The sequence below is a fragment of the Crocodylus porosus genome, unplaced genomic scaffold (genome assembly GCF_001723895.1).
Source record: "Crocodylus porosus isolate Cpor-Errol unplaced genomic scaffold, CroPor_comp1, whole genome shotgun sequence".
NCBI lineage: Eukaryota > Metazoa > Chordata > Crocodylia > Crocodylidae > Crocodylus > Crocodylus porosus.
In genome coordinates this window covers 44,550,471-44,574,714 of record NW_017728947.1, presented here as the reverse complement: position 1 = coordinate 44,574,714, position 24,244 = coordinate 44,550,471, and the positions used below count along the sequence as shown (strand labels likewise).

Sequence of the window (24,244 nt, the reverse complement as noted above, 5' to 3'; positions counted from 1 at the left end):
ACATCGCAAACTAAACCATTTCAGCCAAATGTCTGTCCAACCTGCTTCTGAAAATTTCCAGGGAAGGAAATTTTTCCAGCAGTGAGATTTTTAGGAAACATGGGCAGTGGAATGGACTGGTTCAAGTGGAAGTCTGAAGCTATCCAAGCCAGAAATTTAGTAAATGAGGTACTCCTTACTCTGCCTACATGATCCTGGGCAATTAATTAGCTTCTGAGACTCAGTTCTCCATTGATAACATGGGTATAAATATTACCTTATATGCCCAGTAGTGGAGGAAAAAGAATGTACGTGTATAACAAATACTGAAGCATTTACTGAACCTTTGTTGAGCTGCTAGCAGCTACTGGAGAAGAAATGCTTGGAGAGAATGCCGAGCTAAAGGAACCCGTCTGCCTCCAGTGCCAGTGTAAGTGGGTCACTCACCCAGCTTCCTTAGTTAAGCCAGCCAGCTCTCAGTTCATTCTTTCAAAACAGTCTTTATTCCTCTCAGAGAGGTTTCACAACCATAATAAGTGAGTCAACTGAGCAAGGGGAGGGGAGAAAAAAAAAAAAAAGCAAGCAAGCAAGCCAGAACCTGCTGGCCTCCTGCAGACAAGGGGGAGATTTTTCTGGCTCTGTTCTTCTCAACACCACAGCTATCCTCTCCTCTTCACCCCCTACTGGAGTTTTTAAACCCTCTTCGTGACTCCTCCCTCATTAGCTGCTAGCAGTTCCAGCCAGCCCCTAGTCTCCCAGCTAGGTGAATTAGCAGCTGCTGCTGAGCATCTGCAGCAGAGCTCTGAGTCTTAGAGGGCCAGCAACCTTCTTAGAGCCAGTCAGAGCAGTACCTGTTCACCCTAACATCAAAAATGCTTTAAGGAACAAGGATATAAATCAAATTAATGTAATTGCCTCTAGGAGTAACAGCACTGAACTGAAACAGTATTGCCTATGCTTAACACAGTACAAGAGTTGTTATATAAAACTACTATTAATTGGTACTTCTGAGGACAGTAGCATCGATAAGATCACAAACTATTTACATTCAAACAGGTGATAGTATCACATTACATTTAAAGTCCTTGGAACTTGCAGAATTAAGATACACTGGTTCATCAAGTTCTCAGGGTCAGCTAAATGGAATAGATTTGGAGTGTGTGAACAGTCATTCAATTTAAATGTACACATTCAAATGTACATTTTAAAAAAAATTATAGTTTGGGGGGTTTTTTTTTACAAAAATGTGTCACTTATGTGACAATGTTATTCCAAATCAGCTACAGTGTATTTGTAATGTTATCAATACAACATCCATTGGTATATTTGTAATTGTGTTAACACTTTCATTATAAACACCATTTCTAAAGAGCTTAAAATTAGTCAAAGCTGGAAATTAGCAAAGCTGCTGCCCAGGAGCATGTACATTTTGGGCTGTAGGACTTCAAAAAAACAACACATTTTTGCTTTAACGTAACTGAAATTGAAGATCAAAAAACAGCATGACTTCACAGAAATTTACCATGCCAAAAAACTTTTCTAAAATACAGGGCAGAGCATCATCACAGAACACACTGAAAATACTACAGTCAAAGCCAAATATAAGCATACATCAAAATACAGGCAACAATTCCTTTAAAACAATTATTTTAGCAGTACAACTGTAAGCAATTTTACAGATCATTATAAGTACCACAAACAATACTAGCCATTATAAAAATGAACTGAAAATTATTTTGCTTCGGGAAACATGCTACAATACAGTTGTCATATTTCACCCTCTGACATGTAGGATGATCCTCCCTACATAACCAAAGACTGTCACCATATATTTTCTTACACAAGAGGACACTTCTGTCAAATCAACAAACCAAAACAAGTATATTACATCTTATATTCAAAATATTTATCAAATTCAATCATTTGGCTTTTTGCCAGCAAATATATTCTATCCAAGTACTAAATAAACCGTAACTAAATACAGAACTTTTCCTCCTTTCTACGCATCTAATTGATTTTTTGAATCATTCCCAAATTTGGGACATTCCCCCCCCCCAAGGAAGCTCTGAAAAGATTATAATGGATCAAATGATCATAAATGCCTCCAAAATAAGTATTTAAGTCACAAATTAAATGCCAATTTTTATTTAATAAATTGCATATGTTCACCAATTTCCCTACAACTTCTCCAACATATATTCCATCTGTATTATTCACAGTATTATACACACACACACACACACACACCCTACCCCATCACATACGTAAAAAAAACAAACACACACACAATTCAATGACTATACACTAGGTGGGACTTCAGTGCTTGAAAGACTCCCTATGGTACAACCACATTCATTCACGCACATTCTGGAAGCACAGCCATGTAAGACAAGTCAGAAGCAGAGACAGAATGCAAATTAGAGAAAACCTGAGACTATGCTACTAAACCAGTGATTCTCAGCCAAGGTAACATGGCACCCTAGGGTGATAAGTGCCATGGGATGCCATGCAATAGCAGCACTGTTGGGTATATGAACATGATTCACAAGATAAACCCAGAGATTACAATAGGAATCCATAGCATCAAAAACATTATAAGCTGCTGTGGTTTTTCTGAATTCTCTGCAGTCAAATAACTGCTCTATTTTTTTCTATAGTCAAAAAAACAAGTGAAAACTAAGAGGTGGCAATTTTCAAGGGGTATCTTGTTGAGACACATTACCAGACTGACCCACTCCTCCACCCACATGTACCAGTGTCACCAGATGTTTCTTGCCCTTGTTTCTGGGCTGTCACTGCTACTCTCCATCCAATCCACAGCACACCTCATTTTTCCTGCATGCCTTATCAGCACAGCCAGTGCCTGTACTTGCTTACATACTACCAACCCCCATGTAGTGGTATCTAGACCAGGCATGGGGAGGAGGTGGGGGGCAACAACACACAGGGAAAGACTTAGAGGTCCCTGCTTCTTCATTCTGGGGGCTGGTTGCTTTGGGACTCGCCACAACCTCTGCCTCACACCACAACTTTAAAAAGATGTTCCCTAGAAAACCAAAAGTGACATATTGTACTTGAATCCAAAACAATTTCAAATTTAAGATGACCACCCCCCAATAATGAGATTCTATATACAGAAAAAAATATATAATTATTATAACTTTCCAAGTATAGAATCCAATTAGTGAAAAAAGCATCTTAAATATGTAGGTCATCCCCTCCCCTCATTGCTGTGGTAGGAAAACAGCAAGGGTTAAGGGGCCAGACTCCAGTCTCTGGTTCCCCTGCCCCTTGTCCCATCATGCCTGTACTTGTCCCCCACCCCATGCCTGACCCTGCCATATGCCCCTCTGTTCCTGCTCCCCTGCCCTCCTTCCCCTCACCCCCTGTGCCTGTGCCTACACCTACATCCCCTGCCTTCCCTACCCTCTACTCCTCCCTACAGCCTGCCTCCCCAACTCTGCTCACCCTCTCCCCTCCTCACCCCCAAACCTGCTACAGCTCTGCTCCAGATCAGGGCACTCAGAAGCAGCAGTGGCCCTGGCCAATCAGGGAGAAGAGTAGCTAGTTAACCTGCAATTGCAGCTACTTTCCATCACAAGACAAAAAAGCTAGGATTTTGTCTTGATTTGGCAACTGACTTTTTAAACTTTTCTTTAATACAGTGGTGACCAGCCTGCAGTACACATGCCACAAGTGAGCAGGCAGGCTCTGTATGTGGCATGCAGCAGATCATGAAGGGACACGAAATCATAGGAAGGGGACCAGAGTTACACAGGGAGGGCACAGGCTTAATTTAAAGCATGCCCGCTAAAAAAAAGATCACACACACACACCCCGCCCCCCACTCCTTTAATAAGTTACTTTATTAAGAGTAGAGGTGCAGTAACTTGTAACTGTTTTATTTATCTGAAAAAATTCACCCATCCAAATGGCTTTTCAGGAGGTGCTTTTCAAAGGGATTCAGATAACCAAGGAAGTACTGTATTCAGGGTAATAATATGTTAGGCATGCATACAGTTGGCTGTAATCATATTATTATATGACAATATCAATAGAACCATAAAGGTCCAACTGAAGGTACTGGTCTAATGGAAAGTTGAACCAATTAAAGATAAAGTTTATAGAAAAATTCAAAGGGTTTAATAAACAACATGAGACTTGTATCTAGCCCATGGAGCTCTACATCTTCAGACTTTTCTCCATATTTATATGAAAAAAGGTCCTCTCTCTGCTACTCTTCTTTCTGAAGGGAGAATACAAATTTCTGGAGGACATTCTCTTTCTTAATTTAGTTCACAAACTCAGTTTTCCGGTTTAATAAAGACCAATGTTTAGCTGAATTACAGAGTTCCCAATCCACTAGCACTATTGAATTGACTGCCTTGATATTGTTGTATTTGTCCAAGCACAGCCAGAAATAAAGTGAGGGTAGCTAGGCACTGGAAGAGGCCACCTAAAGAAACAGTGGGACCTCCATCCTTGGAAACTTTCAAAAGCAAATTAGACAGATACTTGGTTGAGATAGCTTAGGGCCTGCACTGACCAGAGCGCTGGACTCAATGGAGGTCCCTTCCAACACTACTTTCCTATGATCCTAAAGTTACTTAAGCCACTGGTGGGCAGAATGGCAGCACTCTTACCAACAACACTGAATATATTTTGAACATAAAAGTAAAACTAAGTGACACTCAACAATAGATTGAAGAAAAAAATTAAGCTTAGATCCTCATGGATATATTCAAATACTACACTGAAATCTCTTTCATATGCCATCACACAAAATATTTAGAACAGGTAGGCCATCTTGATTAAGGTTTATATAGAGTATCTATGCCCATGTATTTTCTTGTTCCATGTAAATTTTATCATCATTTGCTGTCCACCTGCTAGGCATGCTCATAATTTTTTTTACATACAACCCAGACAAAAATGTTAAATTTTGACCAATTACTTACCTTGCATAAATTGCCCCCAACACTCCTCCTCTTTTGTTTTTTTTGCAGATTGATACTTTAATATTTACAGCATTATAGATCTAACTTCTCTGAAGTCCCAAATATCAAGAATGCACTACTATTTATACCCAAATGATTTCTAAAGAGCTAACTTCTCTAAGTCTGCCAAATTTAGAGCTAACATACCAAACTTTGCGCACATTTCAAGGCTAGATGTTCTCTCAAAATCATGAATTCCTTTACATAATAACTCTATATAAATGTTTAGCATAATGGATATATATATTCCCCCTCTATTCATCCCTCTTTTCTTTAGGTAGCCTCTTCCAGTGCCCGATCACCCTCACTTGATATATATATCCCTCTCCTTACCAAAGAAGCTGGACTTACAACTCATAACTGCTACCTACCATTTTGAATCCTCACTCGAAAGAAAGCAAAGCTGGAGTGACTCTCCAAGGTCCAAAAGCCTAGGCAGTTTATATGAAGATAGGAAGTTGTCCATACATCAGGGTGTCCCCAATCCCACCCCCACGCCAGCCTTGCTGGTTAAATCCAAAAGGAAGGTAGGTGCCTGTAGCAGGGCACCGAGGTGCCTGCTACTTGTGGAGCAGTAAGGAATCCAGCTGAGGGCTGCCAGAGTAACCAATGGGTGTCACCTGACCAGGAGGGGCAGGGCCTGGCTCCCATATAACCCCAGGCTGGGGCAAGGCAGGCAGTCTCCTACCAGCAGCCAAGGGAGAAGGAGCTCTGCCAGAGCAAACAGTGAGGAGAAGCCTGACTGCATGAGCCGCTCCTGACTGCTGTTACAGGGTGGAGAATTCCCTGGTAGGAACTGAATATGGTTTTAGCGAGACTGCTTAGATTTTATGTTATAGCCCAGGGGCTTGTGGTTTTTTTGTGTTCACTATTTAGACCGGAGGACCAGGTGAGGCTATTAGGGGTTGGAAGCAGCCTCATAGCAGCTCCACGGTAATATGGGGACCCCAGAACCAGAGAGGGTGGAGCTTTCGGGGGTGCACTGACCCCAGTCCCGAAAAGGGGAGTAAAGAATCAGAGGCCAGGCAAGGCTGAGGCTGCCTGAGCCCGGCAGGGGGGTCAAGACCCCAAGGTGGAGATTTGGGGCCAAGTACAGCTACAGCCACCTGAGCCCCAGGGCAGCATGAGAAGCCCCAGAGCAAGGGAGCAGCAACTGACTAGCACCGGTGGGGTGCAGGCTGCGAGAGACAAGCCAGAGCGCCCGTGGGGTGCAGGCTTTAACTACCTGCCGTGACAGACAAAACTACTGTAGGACTGCCACTAGCTGCACAGCAGAGCTGCCATCTCTCCCAGGTTGGCTCACCTATAGCTCCCTCACCCACTTTGTCACTTCCACTTCTTCAAAGTTGACCAGTTATTTAACCACTGTCTAGCACTTGGTGTTAACGGTCATAGGTAGTACCAGCTACTGTAAATGTTCAGTATATTATAAGGTGATGTAAATTTATATCCACACAGTGTGCAAGTGAGTGGACGAGTGAGAATAATTAATTTGGTGGAGAGGGACTCTTCAGGGGCCAGTGGGAGACACTATTGTAATCTCCTTGGTCAGTTATTCCCCACCTAAAGCTGGGCAGCCCTCAGCCAATAAGTTGCTGATGCACCATGGTTTGCTTACTCCAAAGGGTGCCTGAAGCCAAGAGAAAACTCGAAAGGCAGACTGCATCACTGCACAAGAAATGAAAAAAAAATAAAAAAAATCAATACACTGTATTTCAGCATGGAACATTAGGACCATGTGTACTGACCTGAGTGACAATCTTGTGAATATTTCTGATGCTCATGAGGCAGCTGTAATAAATATGGAATTAAACAAGTTGAACACTGACATTGCAGTATTGCAAAGAAACATGCCTGGCCTCAGATGACTCCTTAAGAGAAAAATACTACAAATTCTTATGGCAAGGAAAAGCTCCAAAGATGCACATGAACATGGTGTAGGCATTGCAGTTAGAAACAATCTTCTCAAAATGATTAAGACCCCATCAAATGGTTCTGGAGAGGATCCTCATAACTCCACCTTTATATGTTAGAAGGTACAGTCCCCTTAGTGAGTGCCAATGCTCCAACACTCTACTCTTCTGCTGAGATTAAAAGACAAGTTTTACAAAGAACTGGCTAGTGTTCTCAGTAAGACTCCAAATACTGAGAACTTGCAACTCTTGGGGGACTTCAGTGTCAGAGTTAGTGATAACAGTGAATCCTGGTCAACTAGCCTGGGCTCACATAACACGGAGTATGAATGACTACCCAAATTGTCCATCAAGAATGACCGGGGGGGTGGTCACGGAGCGCTGACATCTACCACCCACCACTCTGCCTCTGGCCCTGTGCGCCACCCCACGCAGCCTCCACCCAGCACCCCATGCTACCACTACTGCACATCTGGCCATGGGCAACCCCTTCCCTCCACCTGCTCCCTTCCCTTCTGGCTGTTCTCAAGGCCCGTGGCAGCAGTGGGGCACCACCAATGTGCCCCACCTCCCCTTCCCACTGCCTTCCCCACCTCCTCTCTGTTGCCTCCCCCTCCCTGCTGGCTTTTGTTGGGTCTCAGCGGCAAGGAAGGAACAGGGAGGCGAGGCCAGTGCTGTGCCGCCAGCAGCCTGCGCTACTGCCTCCAAGGAGAAGGATTGGGAAGGGGGAGGGTGAAGGCCAGTGTTGCTGGCCTCACCCCACTCCCCCGGCTCCTCAGTCAAGACCGGGAAGGGGAGAGGAGTGGGGGTGTGGCCAGCCCTTGGCTAAGGCAATGAGTCCCCATTGTCATGGTGGCGCTTCTGTTTGTGTACAGCACTCCAATTGGTTGTTTCAGTAAGCATTGTTATTGGCTGCCAAGACAACCAATCAGAGTGTAAATAAAGTGTGACAGACAGACAGACAGACAGACTAAGGCTTTTATATTAGAATAATGGATAAAGGCTGTTGGAGTTCTGCTCCTTTCTTAACCTATGCATCAGCAACTCATTCTTTCAAACGAAGCCATGCCATACTCTAGCAAGATCTGGCTACTGGCACCAGCTGGACCTCATCACTAGACCGTCCATTTTCAGTAATTGTCCTTCCTCATAGCTATCACAATGCTGACTATGACACTGATCACTTGCCTATAGAGGTGCACCAATACATCAGTCCAATATCAGATCGGTACTGATATAAAGAACACTGGCTGTATTGGATATCGGCCCAATAGGGCTGATAATTTGGCCGATAAATGCACCTGTTGCACACAGCCTCAGTGCAGCACTTGGGCAGCAAGGAGCAGAGCCATCAGCATGGAGAACTGCCTCCAGCTGGTCAAGTCCAGTGTGGTAGAAGGGGAGGGGGGAAAGCAGATCAACATCCCCTGCAGTGAGGGAGGGAGGGGGCAGGGGCAGGCACTGCCCAGCCAGAAAGCAGACACATGACAGAGCCATGGTTCATTGCAGGTGGGGGGGCACCCAATAACCTCTGCACCTATTTCCTTTCTTTAGTTGCCTTCACAACCATTTAATGTCTGGCTCTCAGACATTAGAAGCAGCAATTTAGTTTTTCCACCAGCCAACAGGGGAAGAACATCTCCCTACTGAGCTCCTATGCCAGGATGAACTTGGAGATATGGGCTGGGGCTCTGGGGAAGGAGGCCCCAGGTCCTGGGCATGACCTAAAACTGCACCTGCCAGGGTAGAGGCCTGGTGGGACTGCCGGTGGCATTGCAGCCCAGGAAATGCCAGAACCTCTAACCTCCCTGGTGAAAGGCAGGTAGGGGGCACCCAATAACCTCCAGCCACCACATGCACACACATTCCTGGCTAGGGAAAGCCCAGACCTGTAACATCTTTGAGAGGCCTGAGGCTTACTGGTTGCAGTGGAGTTGTAAGGGTGAAAACAGGCAGGCAGCTAAGATCTGACCTGAGGTACCCTTAATTGGTCCATGCTGGGACCAGAACCCAAAAGGTGGGGTGGGGTTAAAGGGCCAGGAGCCCACAGCGAGGAATGCCCAGAGCAAGAGGCTCAGGATTCAGACTGGCCTGAAGGCAGGGCCAGGGCCTAAGAAGGAGCCAAAGGTCCTAGAGAGGTGATGACAGCTGGAGGGGGTGACAGATGCAATGTGCAAGGCATGGACCACAGTGTGGAGGAGGTACAGAGCTGCAGAATGGATGTCACCCCTAAACATCAAGGGCCTAAATGGGCAGCCTCCCACCTAGGTAACATCTGAATCAGTTTTCCATCAAGGCGTGGCAGAGGAAAGAGGGACGGGCAGTTGGCCGAGAAATAGGTGGGCAGGCTGAGATCTAACCAGCACCAGGAAGGCCCTCTTACAGGCTACCATTTCTTCTGCATTCATCCCACTCTTCCTTAATACACATTGTCTCAGCTGCCAGCAGGAGGGTTCAGGATTGAGAGAATGGTTGAGGGTAAAAAGATAAGAAAGGTTTACTAACTTAACAAACATACGACTACATGTAGTATAACAAGACAACAAGTACAGACAATAACAATTTGACTCGGCAACTTATCGGCAGTTCTCTTTGATGACTGATGTATGACAAGTTCTTCTTCTTTAAAGCTCAGTGAAGTCAGGCATCCCCAATTTGCGCTGTCGGAGGGGTACTGGGAAGGACACTGTTGTTTAGTCCTTGGGCTCCTTGAGATCCATGGGCCCACTGAATTAAGGTCAGCAGCTAATTTCTAAATTAGTAGCTTCTCTTAAAATGCTGCATCTTCCTTCTGGTAACTTCTGGATTTGCTAGCCAATTTATAAAACTTTTGAGCTATACTGTTGACTCAGCCACTCACTACGAACTTTTTTTCTTTTTTCTTTTTTTTTTTAAATGACTAACCAATAGCAGTACAAGCCTTTGCATTTTTCTAATAAGGTTAATTTTAACTGTGCCACTACATACAAGGCCACACTAATCTTACAAGACCTCGTTACAAACAAGGCCTCACTAATCTTTTAGTGTAATTAAACTCTTAGCAGCAACATGCAGCTCCATACATAAACAAACAACAAGAAACACCTGGCCTAATCCTCACAGAGCATTCAGCAAGCACCTTCACTATACAGATACAATTTTCAGCTGCCACAACACACAAGGCAGATGAGGTTCTTTGGGTGAATCTGATATCTTTTATTAGATCAACTCAATAGTTGGAGAAATGTATCTTGGGTTCAAAAGCCCTTTGTCAAGCTGAGGAAGCATCTGCAGTTGGTGTGTGCGCGTTCTTCCTGGATGGAAAGAAGTCAGAAGCTGGGCTGCAGGCAAGAAAGCCAGTCAGTGAAAACATAAATTGAGGCATCGGGGGTGAGTGACAGGCTGAGGGGGAGGGGGGCAGAAGGGAAGGGGAATGTAGCAGGTAAAAGTGGAGAAGTACCCAAGGAGTCAGAGGTCAGGCAGGTTATAGTGCATCATAAATCCAGTGTCTATAATGAGTACATAAAAGTTTTTGCATCTAAGAGGTTGAAGTGAAGTTCATAGGCTTATCTGTGAAAACTGTTTTGTAAATTCCCTTTGAGGATCAAGACAGAGATTGGAGAGAGAATGATTTTCTTGAGAGAAATGTGCCCTCGCTGGTAATTGGTAATCTTTAATAGATGTCCAGTATGCATTCATTCTGATGCACAGTTATTATTTGGTCTCTATGTATTTTCCATCAGGGCATTTGGTGCACTGGAAAGGATATACAACGTTTCTGCAGGTGGAGCTGTAAGATCAAGGAATGGGGGTGGTTGAGATGTGTTGGCAGGTTTTGCATTTCTTGTCATGGCATGGCCTGGATCCATTCGGTGCATTTTGGGCTGTAGGAAGTTTGCTTCTTGTGATGCGGTTAGCAATGTTCAGTGCTTGTTTGAATTTACAAAACACTTTTTTTTTTGTTTGTTTGTTTTGCTTTTACAGATGAACCCATGAACTTCACTTCATCAACCTCCTAGATTCAAAACTTCACGGACATTGGATTTATGACACACTATAACCTGCCTGACATCCGACTCCCCAGTACCTCTCCACTTTTACCTGGTACATCCCCTTTCCCCGCCCTCCTCCCAGCCACAGACAAATCTGGCCACTGGCAAAGCCCCTGGAAAAGATGGCATTCTTGCAGAAGTGATCAAGTGTGGGAAACCTGCGATTCTTCCCTACCTGTACAAGTTTCTTACTCGCTGCTGGACAACAGGGACAATGCCACAAGATGCCAATATTCAGTCACCCTGTACAAAAATAAAGGCAACCACAATGACTTAGAACTATTATGGCATTATGGCATTTCGCTACTAAGCATTATTGGAGGCTCAGGTGGTACTGAAGACTTCAAATCCTTGCTGACTGTATTTACCCTAAGTCAGTGAGTCTTCAGAGCTAGTAGGTCCACCATAGATATCATTTTTCTTGGATTTGTTGGAGTAAAAAGATGTAAGTAACAAAGGAGACCCCTCTACATCACCTTCATTTGACTAAGGCATTCAACCTTCTCAGCAGAAAAGGCCTCTTCAAAATATTGGAAAATACTGGCTGTCCACCAACTCTCCTCAGCATAATCTGCTCTTTCCATGATGAAATGCAGGAAAACAGTAAGCTATGACGGACTGACATCTGAAGCTTTTGAGATATGAAGTCGAGTCAAGCAGACTCTACTTGCCTCAGCCCCATCTGGGATTTTCTTTTCTTCCGATTTACACTTTTGGGACTGCCACTGAAAGAATTTATCTACATATACACTCCGACAGAAAATTATTCAACCTCATGCTTTAAAGCGAAAACAAAGCGTGGAAAGTTTTGATTCATGAGCTGCTGTTTGCCAATGATGCTGCACCAATAGCCCACAAAGAGAGAGACCTTCAAAGCCTCATCAGTGGCTTCATTCACACCTGCCAAGAGTTTGGTTGTACAATCAACATCAAGACAACCAATGTTAAGGGCCAAAACACTGATTCACCACCAGCAATTACAACAGGTGAAAAAAGTATTATGTTGCAAGTAAATTTCTGTACCTTGGCTCCATTGTTGCAAGCAACCCATCACTTAAGGGGTGCATAAGTAAAGCATCAGGTATCGTGAGCATGCTAAGCAAACAAACATGGAATAGCAAACTGACTGGTAAAACAAAGGTTAAAGTATATCATGCTTGCATCATCAACACGCTTTGTATGGCAACAAATCCTGGACCGTATGCTGTACTCAAGAAAAACATCTTAACATCTTCTACTTACATTGTCTTCACTGCATTCTAGGAATTTCCTGGCAAGACAAAACTGCCCATGCTGAAGTCTTGGAACACACCTACATTCTGAGCATCAATTCTCTTCTAGTCTGTGTCAACTTCAATGGCTTGGTCATATACAGAGAATGGATCTCTCGTATGGCGAATTCCTTACAGGAAGAAGACTATGTAGGCATCCTTATCTCTGGTTCAGAGATACTTGCAAGAGATATGAAGGCAATGAACATCAAGCCAAATGACAGAGAAGACTGCTGGGGATTCAAATCACTTGGAAGCACTCTATTAAGCAGAAAGTGAAGACTTCTGAGGAAAGAGCCCAACATGCAGAGGAAAGAAGAAACCTCAGGAAAAACACTGCACCATATTCAGGATCATTTGATATAAACTTATGTGAAAAAGAAACCGTCACTCAAAAATTGGACTCTACAGCCATACTCACAGACATTTAGCAAGCTGATGCCTCTCTTGGTACAATTCTATGGTCTTGTGAGACAGATAGAAGCCTACTATGTATATTTGTGCTACATTCCTGTCAGTGCTCCTTTAGTAATATATTGGTTTGACAAAGGTGTCAAACTCATCTGGCCCATGGTCTGGATGAGTGTCTCAAGGCTGATCCACTAACTGGATCAGGCCCACAGAGGGGGCATGCACCATATGTGGTGTGCATCCTATGCTACCCAAAGCAGGCACCATGTGCAATGTGCATCCCAGGCTCTGTGTGCATCACTTGGGTCAACTCCTGACCCAAAAGCAACACCAGGAGTCAGATAAGGGGGCTCTAAGAGCCAAATCCATCCCATGGGCCACATATTTGAAACCCCTGTGTTTCAAATATGAAACCCCCACATCTTACCCTACTTACACTGATCATGGAGGTTTTTGTACAGAGACATACACACACACATTGGCTACTTCTTTCTTTCTCCACTGAATAGAAAAAAGTTTCATCCCAGTGTTTATACTATTATATTAAAGAAGATATAAAACAGAAACGCCATTTACTATGTATACACTCAAATCTGAGACAACCCCCCCCAAAAATCAGATTCTATGCATGGAAAATTTATAAATTCATTATAAGTTTGTCCATGTATAGAACCTAATTATTAGAGGGTCATCTTTAATTCACTTCCCCTACCACTGCAGGGTGGCAGACACTGGGGATCAGGTAGTATGGGAAAGTCAAACAGCTTTCCCCCTGCTCGTGCCTTCCCCTTGCCACCTCCATCCCCTGCCTGTCCCCTTGCAGCCTCAAGATCCCCCTCCCTCCCAGCCTCTCTTCCCCCTTTACCCTCACCAATCTCTGCTTCCTCCCTTCCAACCCACTTATTCTTGCTCTGCACCAGCAAGCTTCAGCCCCGTTCTAGCCTGGGGTATTGACACATCCCCAGGCCAGTTTCCATAGCATGTCTGTGAGAAATTTCTACGAGCGTTTCATTTCAAAGCTGTTTCGATGCGTTTCAAGCTCAAAACAGCAAAATCAAAGCAAAATAAAAGGGTTTGAAATGTTTTGAAACAAAATGAGGGCATTCGAAACGTTTCGAGTTTCAAAGCAGCCTGGTGGCGGGAGGCAGGAGAGAGCCAGAGCTGCGCTCCAAGCAGTTATGCCAGCCCCACGAAGGTCAGCCCAGCAGCAGGAGAACCAGTGGTGGAGCTGCTCGGAGCGCAGCCCTGGCTAGTGGCTCTCCCCCACCTCCCACCACCAGGCTCAGCTGCATGGGACTGCAGAGCCTCTTGCCGCCAGGCTGTGCTCCAAGCAGCTCCACCAGCCCCATGGAGCTCAGCCTGGTGGTGAGAGAGCCAGTGGCCCTGGCTCTCCTGCCTCCCGCTGCCAGGCTGTGCTCCAAGCAGCTCTGCCAGCCCCATGGAGCTCAACATGCCCTCCCAGCACTGCCAGACTCCTTCCGGGGGGCATGGGCCCCCAGATTTACACGCGAGATGACAGGAGGCTGCCGCTGCTGCCTGGGACCAACAGCAGCACCAGTCTTCCCGGTGCTGGGTGCAGGCTGTGCCCAGCACCAGACCCAGGCGGCAGCAGCAGCCTCATGTCATCCATAGCGCAGATCCGGTAGGAGTCTAGCAGCCTCACAGCCTTCCCAAGGGTACAGCCCCCCCAGATCTGCACATCAGATGACAGGAAGCTACCGCTGCCAGCAAGTGACTCGAGTTTTGCTTTCTGCAGTTTGAGATGAAGTTTCCCAGACACCCCTGCACACACCTCCTTGAAACTTGGCAGGTGTCATGCCCTCAGAAGGGCCTATCTATCATCCTTGCAATTTTCATCTGAAGCAGGCAAGAAATGACAAAGGTATAGGCACATTTTCATGATTCCCCATTATAGCCAATGGACAAAATGTTGAAAGTCATCAAAACAGCAGAACAGTTTTGATTAAATGAAATGGAACAGCGTTTCAAAAAGAAACAAAACACTGACTTTTCGAAACAGCTAAGTAGAATTCAAAACAAAACAGTGCTGTTTCGCACAGCCCTACTTCATAGGCTGCATATTGCTCCTACAGGGCTGGGCTGGGGCCATCTCAGTGCTCCAGAATGCAGCGTGGACCATGCTTGATGACACAGAGCAAGTTAGGGTGGGAGGAGAAGGTCAAGCAGGGAACAGAATAGAGATGGGGATGGAGAGGCAACAGAGGGGAGATGGTGGGGTGCAGGTGGCAGGGAGGCAAGTAGCAACTGTGGCTATAGACCTAGGTAAAGGCTGTAGCCTGAGCCTCAGCCACCTCCTGCCCTCTCCTCCCCAACCCAAACCCCCCATACTGTTTCTAAGACAAGGGTCTCTCCCATGTTAAATGGGGGAAAGACATCATCTTAGACTTGAGTAAATATGATAATTACATAAGAACCAAGGGCCCTGTCCCACAACAGAAAACTTTAAAACCTAAGATCTCGCTAACCTGGTAAAAGCCATCTCTGCATTCAGAGAGTAAAAGAAAGAATCTTTTATGTGGCACACTGAATGAATTCAAGCAATCCATCCAAATATACCAGCCTGTAAGCATTTCAAAGGTAAACAATTCTCTTAAATTTTCAAGGAGCTACCCTACATGAGTGCTTAGATAAACAGCCAAGTGAAGATAAATGCTGGAAAGAGTAAGTGATACTAGTAGGAAAAGGAGTCTGTCTGTAGGGAACCACAAAAGAATGGAGAAGAGCAAAACAAGGGAAAAAAACTCCTGACCAGGCACAAGTACAAAAAGACATTCCTGGATGCTGCTTTATCATGATCAAGACCATGGGAACAGTTAAACAGGAACACATCTTTAACTAACAAGGGGTCCATCAATTTTGCTATATTGTCCAACTGTTTGTCCCAAACATCCAGCATCACTTAAGTCTTACCCAAACTGGGCTCCTGCTAACTCTCATCCATTCCTTAATCTCCCTTATTGACTGAACCAAACAAAACCACTGGCTGAGTCAGGTGCAACTGAGAGAGTTGAACATCACTGACATGCTCAAAACACTGCAATCTATCTCCTCACTAACCCTCCTACCCACACTGGAGAGAAAAGGAAAACAGATGGATATCTGCAATACTCACCGTATTTCCTTAAGGGAAAGTGAGCAACCTCCCTAAACCATTTTCAGGGAGCACTTAGCCTAGGAAAAACAGAGACATCATTCCACCGCAGTCTGATGACAAATCAAGCATTAAAAAGCACACACACATTATTAGTACTACTACACTAAAAGTCTATTTGAAACCAAAAAACCCAAAGATGTTTTGTCTTGCTTTTAAAATTTTAACTACTAGTAGAATCCATGCAGAAGTCTTTGGGAAGGGAATGATTTTAATTTACTTTCACGGAGCAGCTTAAGTTACCCAAAAAAGAAAACAAAGTGTTATGGTTATGCTAGTTGTTTTAGATCAAGGAAGTCCAACTCACCCAGGCCCCAAGCCACATGCAGAGTACAGAGTCACCTCCTAGGACTAATTCATGGGGCTACACGAAGCTGCATTTTGGTTAGCATAGAACTGAAACCAGGAAACAGCATGGATCTGAAGTCAGGGGCATGCAGCAGCATGAATATGGACATGCTATGGGTATGGTCCCCTAGCTCCACACCACTGCCCAAACAGCTCTACGCAGCTGGATGCCCCCAGCTCTTTGCCACTACTCAGCCACAGATCTTTTACTACTGCATACCACCAGCTCCCCACTGCCCTAACGTAGCTCCATGCCACCGCAAACCCTCAGCTTCACATCGCCTGCACGCCAGAGTTCTGCACTGCTGCCCAAACATGGTTCCATGCAACTCTGTGCCTCCAGCTCCATGCCACTGCCAGGGCATGCAGCTGCATGGAGCCACATTCAGTTAAGAGTGCAAAGCAAGGGGGCTGCTACCAAAAGGTCATGTCCACTGGGGTCCAGAGACCCCACGATTTCTGCTCTGCTACCACTGGACCAGGAGGAATGATTCCATGGGCTGGATCTGGACCACAGGTCATGTTTGACACCTCTACTTTGGACAGTTTAGATACTTACACTATTTACCTGTATAAAAGAAGGTCAAGTTAGAAGCAGGGTTCTTATTACTATGAATTTGTCTGTATGTTACTTTCAACATAACAACCATTTATAATTTAAACTAATATAAAGCTATGTATAGGGAAAGATAGTAGCATTTCTGTTCCTTCTGCCCCATATGATTTTTGCATTTACAGAAAGCAAAATGGGCCTAGAAAAATGTGACCAGGACTGTCAGCATATTAAGAAAAGGGACTATCACTAAACAAATTCTCTTGAGCATATGCAAATAGCAATGTTCACTGGTTTATAATTTATGGTGAGTTTTGCATAAATATATTAAAAGGTCTCTCTTTGGTCTCAGAATGAATACTGTATCAAATTTCAAAATTCTTGTCAGAATCTATGGAGGTATTAAAAACACCGAAATCACAAACCACCCACCAGGAAAAAAAGGAGTGGGGGGAGCTTAATATTGGCAAAATTACTCTTTTTAATTCTCCAAACAATCTTTCCAAACTATTCTCAAAAATTCCTAATAGTTCCTATGTAATAAAAGTATATATACACACCTCAAGGCAATCAAGCTGGGTAGGATAGTGTTAAAATGGGTATATCATATGTTGCTAGGTCTTTTTAGCCATAGGTGTTGCTATACATACAAACACATTCACACACCCAACTTCTAGCAGAAAGAATAGCAATCAAATGGATGAATTTACAAAATGCAAGGCGCAAAGCTATGAGAAGAGAGCTTAAGAAAGTGGTAAGGGCTGTTATCACTGTCAAAGGAGAAGAGGAGACAGAAAAAAAAAAGTAGGTGAAGCCAGAATTGCCAAGTACGTCAATGTGTAGAATAGGAAGCTTAACTGGTAGAAGGGGAGAGATTCAAAGAGGAAGTGATCTTTGAGGAACTTGACCTAAAAAGTAACTTGATATCTTTTATATCATCTGTACAAGTAATGCTTCTCATTATGGCATTTTTAGATTATCAGGATGAGGGGGGAAAAAAACTAGAAGTTTCTTTGAAAAATATAGCATATCCCATAGATTTCACAGATTTAGTCACTAGAATTCTATTCTGTCACCCACAAAAATCCTTACCGCTCATAATGTAAATTAGAACATTAAAAAACTGAAAGGATAAAAGCTTTGATATACTCAAAAACAAGAGTTTTCCTATTGGTTGAGGGTGACTGGGATTTCACTCAAAATTCTTTCACTTTTCTATTATAACTGATAATTTTATAGCATCTACGTATAGTTAAGGTAACAAAATTAGAACAACCAAAAGTTACTCATGTAGACTTATCTCAGCTCCTTTGTATATATGCACTGATAGGTTTTTAATTACATGATCACATGCTATTTCTCCATAGGACCTAGGACCTAACTGCATAAGAGTGCTGGGAGATGCACCCAGGTCCTGTCCCCCTTAACTCCTACACACACAGCTCCCAACTTCTCCACCCAACTCTGCTCCTAGCCACTAACCTTGGCTCCTGTCCTCTCTACTCTTTCCACCTCTGCTCCTTCAGCTCTCTCTCTCTCTCTCGCTCTCTCCAGAAATACCTGATTTCTCCCTCCTTCACATTTCAGTACAACTACTTCCTCCTTTACCATGTAGGCAGAGGCACTGGATAGTTTCCCTTTTCTTAATTCTTGTGTTTAACATCACAGCAGCACTTGTTGAGAAGTACTGCTCAGCCCTGCAGTTAATCCACTTCGTACAAGTCTCTACTGGAACATGTGCTGAACTTGGTTAAATTTGCATGCATTTTTACAGGGATGGCAAAAGGTACAAACCTGTTATCACAGCAGGAAGTGTCAGGCAATTTTAATTATAGCTGGTGTTACCAGCTCTGCCTATAATGCTCAGTTATCTTTGTTTTGTTCTCTTTACTCTTTCTACAAACTGTTTTTACATCACTCCATTTAACCCTTTATTTTTATTGCCACATTTTAAGTTTACAAAATACTTCAACAGTTAAGGTTACACTTAAAAAGTAACAATCAAACATGCACTGTATTAGGTCATTTTGGATAAGTTTGACCAAGGCTCAGCTTGGGGGAAGAGTACAAATAACCAATCACAAGGGAGGCAGCAGACATATTGTTTGACAGGAGGGAGTTGCAGGGATGCCGTCACAAGGCCTAGAATCAGAGGCCTGCTGACACTGGAAGAGCATGTCATGCACAGATATTTTATAGCGTCATGGCCCAAAGAAAGCCACGAAAACAGGCCAATGCAACTTAATTTAGACATTCCAGAATTTTTATCATGTCAAAGGGCCACAAAGAAACACAATATGGAGAGGACACAAGCAATTCAAAGCCACCTGACAAATCAGTCCCAAAGAAGAGTGCTGCATTAAGAGATGCAGCACAAATTGGCTCAAAATGTACCTTGTAATATGCTTTCCCTTTCTCCCATTCCCAACACACACAACCCTCTGCACTAGTTCCCCAATATGCTTGAAACACAACAACTATGTTGAGAGTTAAACATCAATATTTTCGCTGTTAACAGCTTGAAAAGAAAATGTACTCACAAGCAACCTGCCCTATATCAAACTCATCATAAGAAAAAAGTGCCTATCTAAATAAGACTTGACCTTCGCAGGGTTGGAAGAATGAGAGAAGTGGTCTTCATGGTATAAAGTTTGGGTCTAAACCCAAGGACAGATTCAGAGAACAGCAAGCAGTACCCCCTTCCACTGTAGCGGAGTGCACTCTCCATTCCCAACACTGGTGGGGAATACCTGGGGTGGCCAGGCAGGAAGGCAGCATAGGAAATTGGGGGGGGAGGGGGAAGGAATTCCCTGGTGCCACTAGTCCCCAGCCAAGCACAGTACCCTGTGCAACCACTCCCATAGCTAGAGGCCCTTGACTAGGAGGAGAAGAAAACCAGGACTGGGGGCAGGCGCAGAGCAGAGACTTACCCACTGCCACTTATCCCCAAGCAAGCCCAGAATCTCAAGCAGCCATAGCTGGAGCCCCCAGGAGTAGGAGCAGGGACAGGAATAGTGCAGGGTGGGAAGAGGGGACATACCTGCCATTGCTACTGTCTCTAGCTGACTTAAGTGCAGGTGAAGCCCAAGGCTTGCTCCTGCCCCACTACAGCCCAGGGACTGCAGGAAGCGGTTATGCAGAATGACAGGCTAGCCAAGCATAGAGGCAGCAGCAGGCAGTCTCTCCACTTTCTGAGCCTGCTCCCTGCCTGCCCCACCCAGGCATCCCCTATAGTCCTGAGGGTCAACCAACACCCCACATATGGTTAGGCTGTAGCACAAACCACACCTGCTGCATCAATACCTGTTAAAATCCAAGATCTTCCTAGGACAGAATTTGATATCATTACATTGCTTAGATGCTTCTACTCTGTCTGCCCTGAAACTTCAGGTAAGCCATAGAAATTATTACACACTCCAGTTAAACATGTGTTTTGGGAAAGTTTTCAGAAGCAGTGTTACACTTTTTACTACTCTCAGTTCCAGCAAGTCTATGCTTTGTTTGAATTTCCAAGTTTAACCTACTCCTGTAGCATGTGGGGTACCATACATGTTCTCCAAACGTAACATTATATTAGCTGTCACTCAGATCATTACTGAGCAACTTAAAAAGGTTAAAAAAAAAAAAAAAAAAAAAAAGAGCTGCCACTAAACAAATATAGAGCATTTCCACCAAAGAATGAAGGCTAAATATTGAATTGTCTCACCTCATATTATCTGACTATTCCCATTCCTTGGTTAATTAGGAAATTCTGCAAGCAGCAGAGAAAATGGTACAGTTTGCACATGAATTACCACAATGCCATTCAGTTGGAGAGACAGGCATACAAAACACATGATCACTGCAAACAAAGCGCTCATTAAATATTTTAAATGTTCCAGAAACTCTCAAAAGCTACCAGAAGAATATTTTTCTAATAAAACTGTAAGAACTCCCAGATAATTAAGTTCCTGTGGCAAATGCAAAAGAGCCTATCTGACAAAACCTGGATAATCCTGCTGATGGTAAGAGGTACTGAGCCTTCAACCAACACATCATCTAGATGAAAGGTAAATCAGAATATCCTCCTCAAATCTCAGACTGGTTTATCAGGCTAACCAATCAGCTTTGAGACCAAAGCACCCCATGAAACAGGCCAGGTCCAGCACACCCTGTCCTACAGAAGCTGCAGCCGCAGGGAGCCCTGTAGCCAAGGGCCCCACAGAGTCAGGCGGAAAGGCCATGGCCCCTCATGTGTTTGACAGTGGCTGCCACAGTTCCAGTATAGCTCAAACATCCAACCTCCCAGGCAGGCGGGTAACTGTTCCAGCCAGAAATTCCAGCCACCACTCTTCCCCCCCACCCCCAACCCACCCCCCGTGTCCCATGTGCTAGGACGTTCATTTACCGGCATAAGTGTGCCATAGAACAGGAAAGGGGGCCCCCCACACAGGCTGATTTGCCCTAGGCCCTGCACCCTGCTATGGTAGCCTCTCCTTATGGATCAGGGGGCCTCAAAACTATATCTTGCAGGGGGCCCCAAAAAAATTGCAGGCTTGCCCTGGAACTGGCACTGGTTTTCCAGTTTTTAAACATTCAAACACAGAAAGAGACCTTCTCAAAACAGAGTTTTTAGATGAAGAAAGTGTTGGGCTTCTCTCTTTCGCACAGTTTTACCTTTCTTGGGACAAGGTCTTCAGTTAGTATTTAGATGACCTGAAAACAACAGTATTTACCAGGAAACCAGAAAGATCCATGAGCACTAGCACTCACAAAAAACAAACCTATGAGGATGGAAAAGCAAGTCAGCTGGCTCTCACATGAAGACTCAGGTAGCACCATAACTAGAGTACCATTCCCAGTGTCAACCCCAGGGTGAGGGCACAGAAACCCATAAGCATTTGTGCTGCCATGTTGCCAAACTGGCAACCACTATGCCAACAGCAGCATAGACAGACACTAATGCTCCCCAACCTGTTAGTATGATGAACATCCTTTGTGACATGGACAAGGACTCCACAAGTACAACCTATAAAGCTTCTGTGCTATGAGGGAAAAAGTGGCCTGATGTGATCAGTCGGAAGACAGAAGACCAAACATCAGAACAGTAAAAATGAAAGAAAATTACACCCTCCCCACAGCAGTGTTATTTTGTAACTGTTCAGGCTGACCCTGGGGATTCATTATCAAAGCCAAGGAAAAGAAGCATAGTTCAATCTTCAATATCAATCAGTTACAATTACCCAACACTGATAGTTACAAAAATACATTATAATTTTTTTAGAATTTAATTGCATTATATCACAATAACCATAAACTAATTTTTGTAATCACCATAAGCATCTAACCAACTGAAGATTAAAGTCTCTCCACTATGTTCATGCTTAAAATATCGTACCATTATTTTACAATATTTAACCACTGAAAGTATTTGACCAGTAAAAAAAAAAAATAAAAAAATACTTGGTGTGTGTGCATGTGCATGCTAGATTGTCATTAAATAAATGGCAAAACAAGATAAAAAGAGGGCAGGAAAAAAAGCAGCGTAAATTCATATGAAATAAATGGGTATCGAGGATTGAAAGAAGAGCTAGTTATATTTAAAATGAATGTGGAGTAAGAGGAGAAACAATACAAGAATGGTAAACATCTCTGAACAGTAGCCAGGAATAAGAGGCCTTTAAAGAGGGACTTAGAGGTGAAGAATAAAGAATGTAAACAGAAACAGCAGAAGATTGAGAAGTCACAAATTGGAGAAAGCCTCAAAGGAATTATGCTGAATCTAAAAGGAAAAAAAAAAGGTTAACAGAGCATAGGACAAAAACAAGCAGTAGTGAAACACAGGTTAAAATGTAGGCAGTAAAGGCTGCACAATCCCCTTGAAAGCACAGAAAAGGAATATGGGGATGAGCGAGCCAGTCAGGGGATGAGGAGGGTTAAATAAGCAAAGCAGCAACACAAAACCAATAATCATGCTGTGGTGGATAGATTGAAAATTGGACAGTTATCAAGGCCAGGAAGAGGACCTTGAAACAGTCCTGGTAAGCAGGAGCCAAGGTGTGAATCAGAAGCTTGGGCCAGTAATGAAAAAGAAATATGCTAATTTCTGCTGTAACTAAAAGAAACTACTATAAACCACCACACTAGGAGGTGGAACTAGACCTGGAATTCTACAAACAGCTCTCAGAGGCCGTATGGTCAAGAGATATGGTTGTCATGGGTGACCTAAACTACCCTGACATCTGCTGGGAGGAGCAGTCAGCCAAATCTAACTGCTCCCATAGGTTCTTAACCCTCATACAGGACCTCCACCTAACGCATGAGGTATACAGTCCCGCTAGGGGGAATGCCTTGCTGGACTTGGTGTTAGCTACAGGGGATGACTTGGTGGGGAATCTGCAGGTACAAGGTAGCCTAGGGGATAGTGACCATTGACTGATTGAATTTATTATCCTGCAAAGGGTGGGTAAACTAACCAGCAGACTTCAGAAAAGCTAACTTCAGTGTGCTCAGGAGATTAATGCCTTACCAGCTAAAGCTCAAGAACATTGGTGAAAAGGAGGTCCAGGAAGGGTTGCCATTCCTCAAGGGGGTGATCCTACAGGCACAGGAGACAATCTCATTGCACATAAAAGGGGGAAAGAGGCCAAGAGCCCTCTTGGCTGAGAAGGGAAGTCCAGGAAAGCCCAAGGGCAAAGAAATAGGTATACAGGCTGTGGAAACAGGGGGTAGCTACCAAGGCGGAGTATACATCCCTGGCTAGCACTTGCAGGGAATCAGTTAGGAAGGCCAAAGCAGGATTAGAACTTAGGCTGGCAACAAAAATTAAGGACAACAGAAAGTCCTTCTTCAGGTATACAGGGAGCAAAAGGAAACCACAGAGTAGCACAGGACCCCTACAGGACAAACTAGGACAATTGGTGACCAGGGGAGTAGGGGGCAACAAAGCTGAGTTCTTCAGTGAGTTCTCTGCATCTGTATTCCTAGACACAGACTAAGACAAATCTTCCAATTAGACCATAGACACGGGAGGGACACCAGCCCACCAACTGTTAGCAAAGACTTAGTGAAGGGGTACTTGGAGGGCTGGATGTGTTTAAATCAGTGGGCCTGTCTGAACTTCATCCAAGGGTGCTGACGAAATTCACCAGTGTCATAGCAGAGGCACAGCTGCTCAAGCACTCACAGTGCTCCAGTCAGGTCCCAAAGGACTGGAAAAGGGCTAACGTGGTCCCTATTTTCAAGAAGGGGAGGAGGGAAGAATTGGGAAACTATAGGTCATTTAGTCTCACTTCTATCCTTGGGAAAACTCTGGAAAAAATCATTAAGGATCACGTTTGTGCGAGCCCAGCAGGAAAAATAATGCTGAAAGGAATTCAGCATTGATTCATTCACTGGCGATGCGTGCTACACCTCCAGCAGCATCTGCAGGCAGTCAGCAATCACCGCCTGCTGATGACAACACTGCCAGTAGTGTCTGTGGGTGGTCACCGACCCCTGGTTGATGCTTACCACCCCCAAACCCCTGCCACCAACTGCACCAGCAGCATCTGTGGGAGCTCCCAGCTTACCGCCGCCACCACGTTCCCC

The 24,244-nt window shown here is 44.3% G+C and overlaps 1 long non-coding RNA gene across 1 annotated transcript in view; it reads right to left on the bottom strand.

Moving 5' to 3' along the window:
• Window positions 1-2,031: 2,031 nt before the first annotated feature.
• Window positions 2,032-24,244, bottom strand: part of LOC109321218 — a 31,736-nt gene continuing 9,523 nt past the window's right edge. Inside the window, exon 2 of the long non-coding RNA XR_002103999.1 lies at window positions 2,032-3,025. This is a non-coding gene — a long non-coding RNA (uncharacterized LOC109321218). The remainder of the gene's footprint in view (window positions 3,026-24,244) is intronic.